Here is a 7,590-nt window from a genome sequence, read left to right as displayed (position 1 = left end):
CATATGCACGCAGTGTTCATATGACCGCTAAAGTGGGGGCTAAATGTAGCGTCGTAAATTGTACGCACTTGCTAGGGTGGTACAATTTCACACCAAGTTTAGCACCCGCCTTGGCGCATTTTGCATTTTGCATTGCATTTCCCCTTTAGCACTTAATTAATTAAATTAATTAGGTCTAAGGTCCTATTTTATCATCTCCCATATCATAAAGTTGGGCCCTTTCATTAAAGTGTGCCCCTTTCATTTTATTCTTCCAATACATCATTTAATCAAAAACCCTAATTAGGTCCTATTTTGAACTTGGGGGCTTGATTTCGGGGGTCAAAACATCTCAAAATCACCTGTAACTTTGGGATTCTCTCTAAAATCATCATATCTGACGGCCCTGAAAATTTGGTGAAAAGTTGTCGGGACCATGGCGCCCGTGCAACATGGTCCCGGACATTTTTCCCGAAATTTTGGGAGCACGATCCAATCATAAAATAAATCTTAACCCCAAGAAATTGGCGGGATATTCAATCTCTAGGTCGGCCAAAAGTCAAAATTAAGACCTAGGGTTTCATACATAAGAGCTCTCTTTCTTCATTTGAAAGGATCCAATTTTTGGCTTTCAAGGACCTTCTATGCAGTGAAAGAGCAGATCTTTGAAGACTTCAACAACATTCAACATCATTCTATCAAGCATCTATCAAATTCATTCATTCATCCAATTAGGGCTTGGAAGACATTGAAGAACAATAGGAGATTACCGACTGAAGATTGGCTTGTACTCCTCCCTTGAGGGTTGGGTATGATTTCATATTGTTTTCATGTCCTTACATAAGCTTTGATATATCATTTATTCATGCTTTAGATCACATTGCATCTTGATTTAGAGCATTTGCATTATCATTTACAAGCAATTAGGGTTTATTTTCTAGGTTGCTCTAGTTTGCTTTCTTGCATTTTGGACCTTGCACACACACTAGGTCTGCACACACAATACATTTTACAAAACAACTTGGCTATTCGTGGAGGTGGAAATCACCAAAGCGGGGGTTTGACTAAGGCAAAACCCTATATAGCCACCCTTCCCCCTTTTCAGATATTATTGCAGGTTTCAGGATTCGGACAACACCGCAGGACACAGATCCGGAAAGAGGAGACTGAGACAGAACTCTGTGTGCAATTGCAGCTCAGAAGACTGAGACAGGGGCGCTGGGTGCCCTGGTCCTTCCAGGATAGGGGCGCTGGGCACCTTGGTCCCTGGGACAGAGGCGCTGGGCGCCCTGGTCCTCCGGACAGACAGCTTTCCGACAGTTTCCAGACAGTGTTTCAGGGTGCAAAACAGCAGTTTCCGGAGCAGTTTCAGGGGTAGAGTCAGGACAGTGGTGCCCGCGCCCCCATCCCGAACATTTTCAGTCAGATTTTAACTCTGGGTACGCATTTTCATTCTTGTCTTATCCTTGTGTTTACAGCTTTCCATCATTTAAGTTCAATTCTGCAATCTTGTCATTAGTTCATACTTGCACTTTGGGGTTAGGGATTGAACTTGCATCATTTGATCTTCCAATTTCAACAAAGGAATAGAAATCCTAATAGATATCTTGTGGCTCTCTCTTTCACAAAAATAAGTAGCCAATTGTGCGATATCTCTAGGCTCTTTCGTATTCCGTAATGTGTGTCAAAAGGTAGGATTAGGGCATGTTAACCTAGTCTCGCTTTTTCCCCTACACAAGTTCATCAATGAAGTTGTTGTTGATTGGGTTGACATTAAATGAAGAATGTGATAATCATGGATCGATTGTTGAGGATTGTGGTTCAAATTAGATCAAAGGACGAGAATCTTGGTGAGTTGATCAAGGAAGCACATCTGATCATCTTATTGACCTCGAGAAGGAAACAACTAGATCATTTAATATGACTGATAAAATCAAGGCCCATTCTTGCTAAAGATATTAAATGTGTATTGGAAGAATAAAATATGGTGGTGTTGTTTGATTTATTGCAGGCTATCAATCTTTAAGATGAGATCGAATTTGAATTGATATGGATTGGGTCGGTCAATAAAACCCTAGGCACATGAAGTTTGATTTTCTATTTTGGTGGGAAAGAATGAGTATAAATATGCCAATTGTAGATCTCAAATGGTGATGCCACTTGCCAAAGAAGAGAAGTTGATTGTTGAGAGTAGAAGAGTAATCAATCTAAGTGCAAGAGAGAAATACATGAGTCAATGAGTGTTACAAAAGAACCGATAAGAGATGTGTAACCGGAAAGGGTTTAAGCAAATGGTAAACTGTCACAGAACACAATAATTTGTTAAACTGGCAGTGTCTTGTGATAGAAAAGATTAAAGCAATTGAGTATTTGAATGAGAACTGGTAGGAAAGGTGTAACTGATAAGGGTTGAGGTTACTAGTAAACAATTGCAGAGCTTAATAGTTTTTTTAACTGATAGTGTCTAAACTAGTAAGATTGAGGCAGAGAGGCATAGGAGAGATAAACCGGTAGAGAGAATTAATTGGAAGTGTTATAAAATCCATTTGTAACAAGGTGTAGATTATTGTATAAATTTTATCTTATTGTATTTCACTGAGTTGGTTCTCAGTGCAAGGGTTGGTGCTCCTTGAGTTGGTGCTCAAAATAGTTCAGGGGTTGGTTCTCCTTTATGTAGGTTCCCATAAATTGCTAGGTTTTGGTGCTCCTTGGGTTGGTGCCTTAAAATATTGTAAAATTGTTATTCCATTGTAATGTTGGATTGGAGAAGTAGCCTCCAACAACATTTCTCACCGAGGTTTTTCCCACATTGGATTTTCCTCATATATCCTATTTTGTGTGATGCTTTCTTTGTGTGTGATTGATTATTAATGTTTTCATTACTTTACCGATTGCAAACACATAGTTGAAAATTGTTCATTATCACTGAATCGCCCTACTCTCAGTGATATCTTGTGTTCTATAATTGTTATCAGAGCCTTAGGTTCCCTTTTGTTTAAATATTTCTCTAGCTTGGGTAGATTTTGGTTTAAGAATACAATGGAAAGGAATTAATCCTCCTCCTCCAAAGGTCCTATTTTTTATGGAACCAACTATACCTTTTGGAAAAAAATAATGGAAACCTATCTATCCTCCCTAGGTTTTGATGTTTGGGTGTCTATAAAGAATGGTTATACGATCCCTAGTGTTCCTCCTATAGATCCAGATTATAAGGAGTATGAAAACAATGGAAAGGCTAAACATGTTATTCTGAGTGGGTTGTTTGATAATAAGTTTGTTAAGTTTATGCACTACTCATCCACCAAGGAGATTTGTGATAAGATGTAGAGGTTATTTGAGGGAGATGTCAAGGTCAAGGAGGCCAAGCTACAAACACTAAGAGGTCAGCTTAAAGGATTGAAGATGAAATGCGAAGAAATGATTGCAAATTATTTTCAGAGAGTAGATGAAACTGTGAACACCATCAGAGGACTTGGAGAGGATATATCTGATGAAGTTATTGTCAAAACGGTACTTAGATCACTCACATTTAAGTATGATACAAAGTTATTTTCTATAGAGGAAGCCAAGGATCTGATCAAAATTTCAATGGATGAGTTATTTGGTTCCCTAACTACTTATGAGATGAGGAGAAGCGGTGAAGGAACTTCTAAGAAAGAGGTTACTTTCAACTCCACCAAAAAGAGTAAGGAAGAAATTACTCTTAGAGAATCTAGTGAAGACTTGGATATAGCGATGGAAAAATTTGTAAGGAAGCTCAAAAGAGGATCCGGTAAGTAAAAAGGAAAATTTCCTTTCAAATGTTTTAACTATGGTAAAATTGGACACTTTGCTTCAAAATGTTCCTATGGTGAAAATGGTGGAGAGGAGCTACAAAACACCAGCAGACCATTGGGGAAGAATAAAGAGAAGAAGGTCTACCAACAAGAAAGAAGAAGCTATCAGAAGTAAAATAACTTGTATACTTTTGAAGATGATGCCATAGATGAAGAAAGTGCCTCAGAAGATAACTGGTGTGAGGATGAAAGAGAAATTACTCTCTTTATGGATGTAGATGACCAGTTAATGAAGTTGATGACGATGAAGACATTGAAGCTGAAGTGGGTTTAAAAGGTGAGCTCATAAGTACCCTTAAGGAGTTAAGTAAAAAAATTAAAGAACTCTAAAAGGTCAAGCATGTTGATACAGAGGAACAAGAATAGTTGTAGAAATCTTTAAAGTAATCTAAGAAAACAATATCTGATCTTAAACTCTAGTTGGAAGAAGCTAAAAGGATATGTGAGGTTGCATGCCTTGATGCATTAGAGAAGAAGGAGCATAAAAAGTTAGAAGAAGAGATTGCAAGGCTCAGAAAGGAGCTTGAAAAGAGAAAGGATGAATTGAAGATGAGAAGCAATTATGAGGGAAACATTGAAGCCTGAGACAAGGTGTTGAGAAATCAAAAGCATTCAAAAGATATCGGTGGTATAGGATTTGAAGAAGGAAAGAGTTCAAACAAAAAAGATACATTTGGTAAGGAGATACAATTTACTTCCTCTAGTGAAAGTAAAGAGAAACAAACCTTTACAGTCAACAAACATACTAAAAAGAAGACCTATGCGAAAGCTACAATAAATCATCCTGTGAACCGGAATGCTTAGAATCTGAAGAGTCACACATTATACTAGAATGCAAATCATAAAGGAAAGCACAAATTAGATGATGAAGGATTCAATAGAATCGAAAACATGAGAGGAATACATCCAGTGAGAAAAGGATTTTCTAGTCCAAAGCAACAGGACTGGTATGTACAAAAAAATTGGGGTTACTACTACCGATGTAATAAGTTTGGATATAGAATTGTTGATTGTAGACTAATGAATAATCCCCCTATTAGTTTTGAAACTAGAAATTATTTTGCTTCACTCTAGGAGATAAATGTTGTGTGTTATCAGTGTAATGATTTAGGTCATGGGAGTTATTATTGTAGAAAAAGTATATTGGTATCCTAAAATAGGTTATCAAATTCATCACATAATGTCAATGTGAAATGTTATAATTGTCAAAAGTTTGAGCACATTGCAAAACATTGCAAGCTCAAAACAACCAAGAAAATTAAATCAGATCATAAACTGATAACAAAACTAGAGCATGAACTTGGAGCAGAAAAGAAGAAAGAAGCCAACTCAGTTTGGGTTGAGAAGGACAAGAATAAAGCAAAATCAAATCTAATTGTTTAGACTTCCCTAAATGAAGAAAGAAGAAACTTATGTGTTATAGACATTGGATGTTCAAATCACATGACTGGAGACAAAAATAAAGTTATTAAGTTTGAAGATTGGAAAGGAGGTTCAGTAATATTTGGAGACAACTCTTCCATCGAGATAAAAGCAAAAGGTACTTTGAATATAGATGGAAAATTGAAGGCACATGATGTATATTATGTGGAAGGTTTAAAGAATAACTTACTTAGTGTGAGTCAAATGTGTGATAAAGGATACAAATTCATTTTTGACTCTATTGGCATTTGCATGAAGATTGCATTAATGATATATTATGTTGTCATTGATGTCAATTGAATCGATAATGGCATTTAGAATATTGTTGATATTGTTGTTATTATTGATATTGTATTCTAACCAGTAGAAAGAGCTTTGAGGAAGATTTTGTAAACTGATATATAAGATTGTGAGTTGAATCAGTAACTAGTGTATAAATTTAAACCCTTTCTATGCAATGTAACTAGTAAACCCTACCAGTTGTTAAACCCTAACCGATTAAGTTTGCTGAAATGGTTATGTTAGTTTATTATCTATTGAGTTGTAATGATGGAGACACGTGTGATCATTATATAAAGATAAGTTCAGATTATTTTGCCACATTTGCTTGATTGTCTAAGGATTGAGAAAAGTAGATTGCATCTAATGCAAAGCACATGATGAGTTAGAAGTCTGATGAAGCAGTGATGATGGAGTGGTTGGAATTTTCTTAATGAATGTGTTTATATTTATATGTAAATCCAACGATCACTCTTGAACTGATTTGTTTGTAATCTCTATGAGAGAATTTGGATTTTGTTGTGTTACCGACCTAATTAGTTTATATTTAAGGTCAATGAACCTTTTTACTTAAGAGTTGGCAAATTGTTTTCTTAAATCAGTTGAGTGTGTGGTTTCCTAACTGGAGAATGGATCTGTAGTTTGAGTAAAGGTAGATTGAAACTTAAAAGGATCTGATCGAGCAAATGTAGTTCTATTCAAATAGATCAAGAAAAACCTATTGTCTTCTAACAATTACAACATAATTGAAATCCCCTAACTGAGTAAGCTCTAACAAGCTTGGTTACTTCTTAAATCCTCTAACAAGGTGGTCCATTAGCTTCGATTCTCAAATCCTCTATTGAGGTTACTCCTAACAAGGTATTTTCTTTTTATCAAGGCATTTTGTAAATCCTTTAAATAGGTGATTCCTAAAAGGATCAGTTCTTAACAAGACTTATTGTAAAAGCTTTAACAGGTTTGGCTCCTAATAGGGCGAACTTGAGAAGAGTTCAAATAGCTAGCTTGTGAGTCTCATCTCACCATGGTTTTTACCTATTTAGGTTTTCCACATAAAAGCATTTGTGTCATGTGGTGAATGTTTTTGTGGTTATGATCTTATTTGTTGATTTAATTATTTCTGATAAGGCATGATAACTGGAAGCATTGAAAGATGGAGTGTGTTGATATATGATTAAGCATTTGGAAGTTTACAAGTTGAATTTTGTTTACTATTAAGTTGTTATAACAGTTAGCTGGTTGATGTTGAGTATTGATCTTGACAGTGATATTTCATTGATAAATTTACTTTGTGAGTTTAGGTTTAAGATTCCGAAGTTTGTATCAGTTTTTCAATTTACCGATTCACCACCCCCCCCCTCTTAGTAATCTACTAGATACTTATTCTTTTATCATACCATCAATTTCTATCAGAGTATCTTAGGTCCTCTTAAATCTAAAATCCTAACAACTTGAGGAAAAGATCTTGTAGATCATGATGAAGAAGGAAATTCCAAAGTTCAACAAAGATAACTATAAGATATAGAGTGATAGAATGAAGATTTACATTAAGAGTCTAGGAAGTCAGTATTGGGATCATGTAGAAACTCAGTATGTTACACCTACTAGAACTCTGACTGATTATTAGAAGAAAGAACAACAAGAAAATAATCAAGCATTGGAGGCTATTATTAGTTCCCTGTCTGATGCTAAATATGTCAATGTTCATGGTCTTGAAACTACATATGAAGTATGAAAAAAAATTGAAGATATTTATAGTGGTGATGAATATGTTAAGATTTCTAAAGAGGAGAGCCTTAAAGGAAAGTTTGATGACAAGAGAATGTCTAAAGGTAAGAATATCCAACAGTATGGTCAAAGGATGAAAGAGACAGTTAGTAAGGTATTGAGAACCCTGCTACTAGCCTATGTTATCCGAGTTGCAGCTAGTTAGGAGATAAAGTCCATTGACAAAACTAAGGTAACTCTAGACTCTATCATTGGGAAACTTACTACTTTTGAATTAAACAGCTATGATGGTAGTGTACAAAAATTAGAATATGCATTCAGAGCTTCCATCTCTAACACATCTATG

This window comes from Cryptomeria japonica, chromosome 3 (assembly GCF_030272615.1).
Source record: "Cryptomeria japonica chromosome 3, Sugi_1.0, whole genome shotgun sequence".
NCBI classification, from domain to species: domain Eukaryota; kingdom Viridiplantae; phylum Streptophyta; class Pinopsida; order Cupressales; family Cupressaceae; genus Cryptomeria; species Cryptomeria japonica.
The sequence above is the reverse complement of the archived record's forward strand: the minus strand, read 5'-3'. Positions refer to the sequence as shown.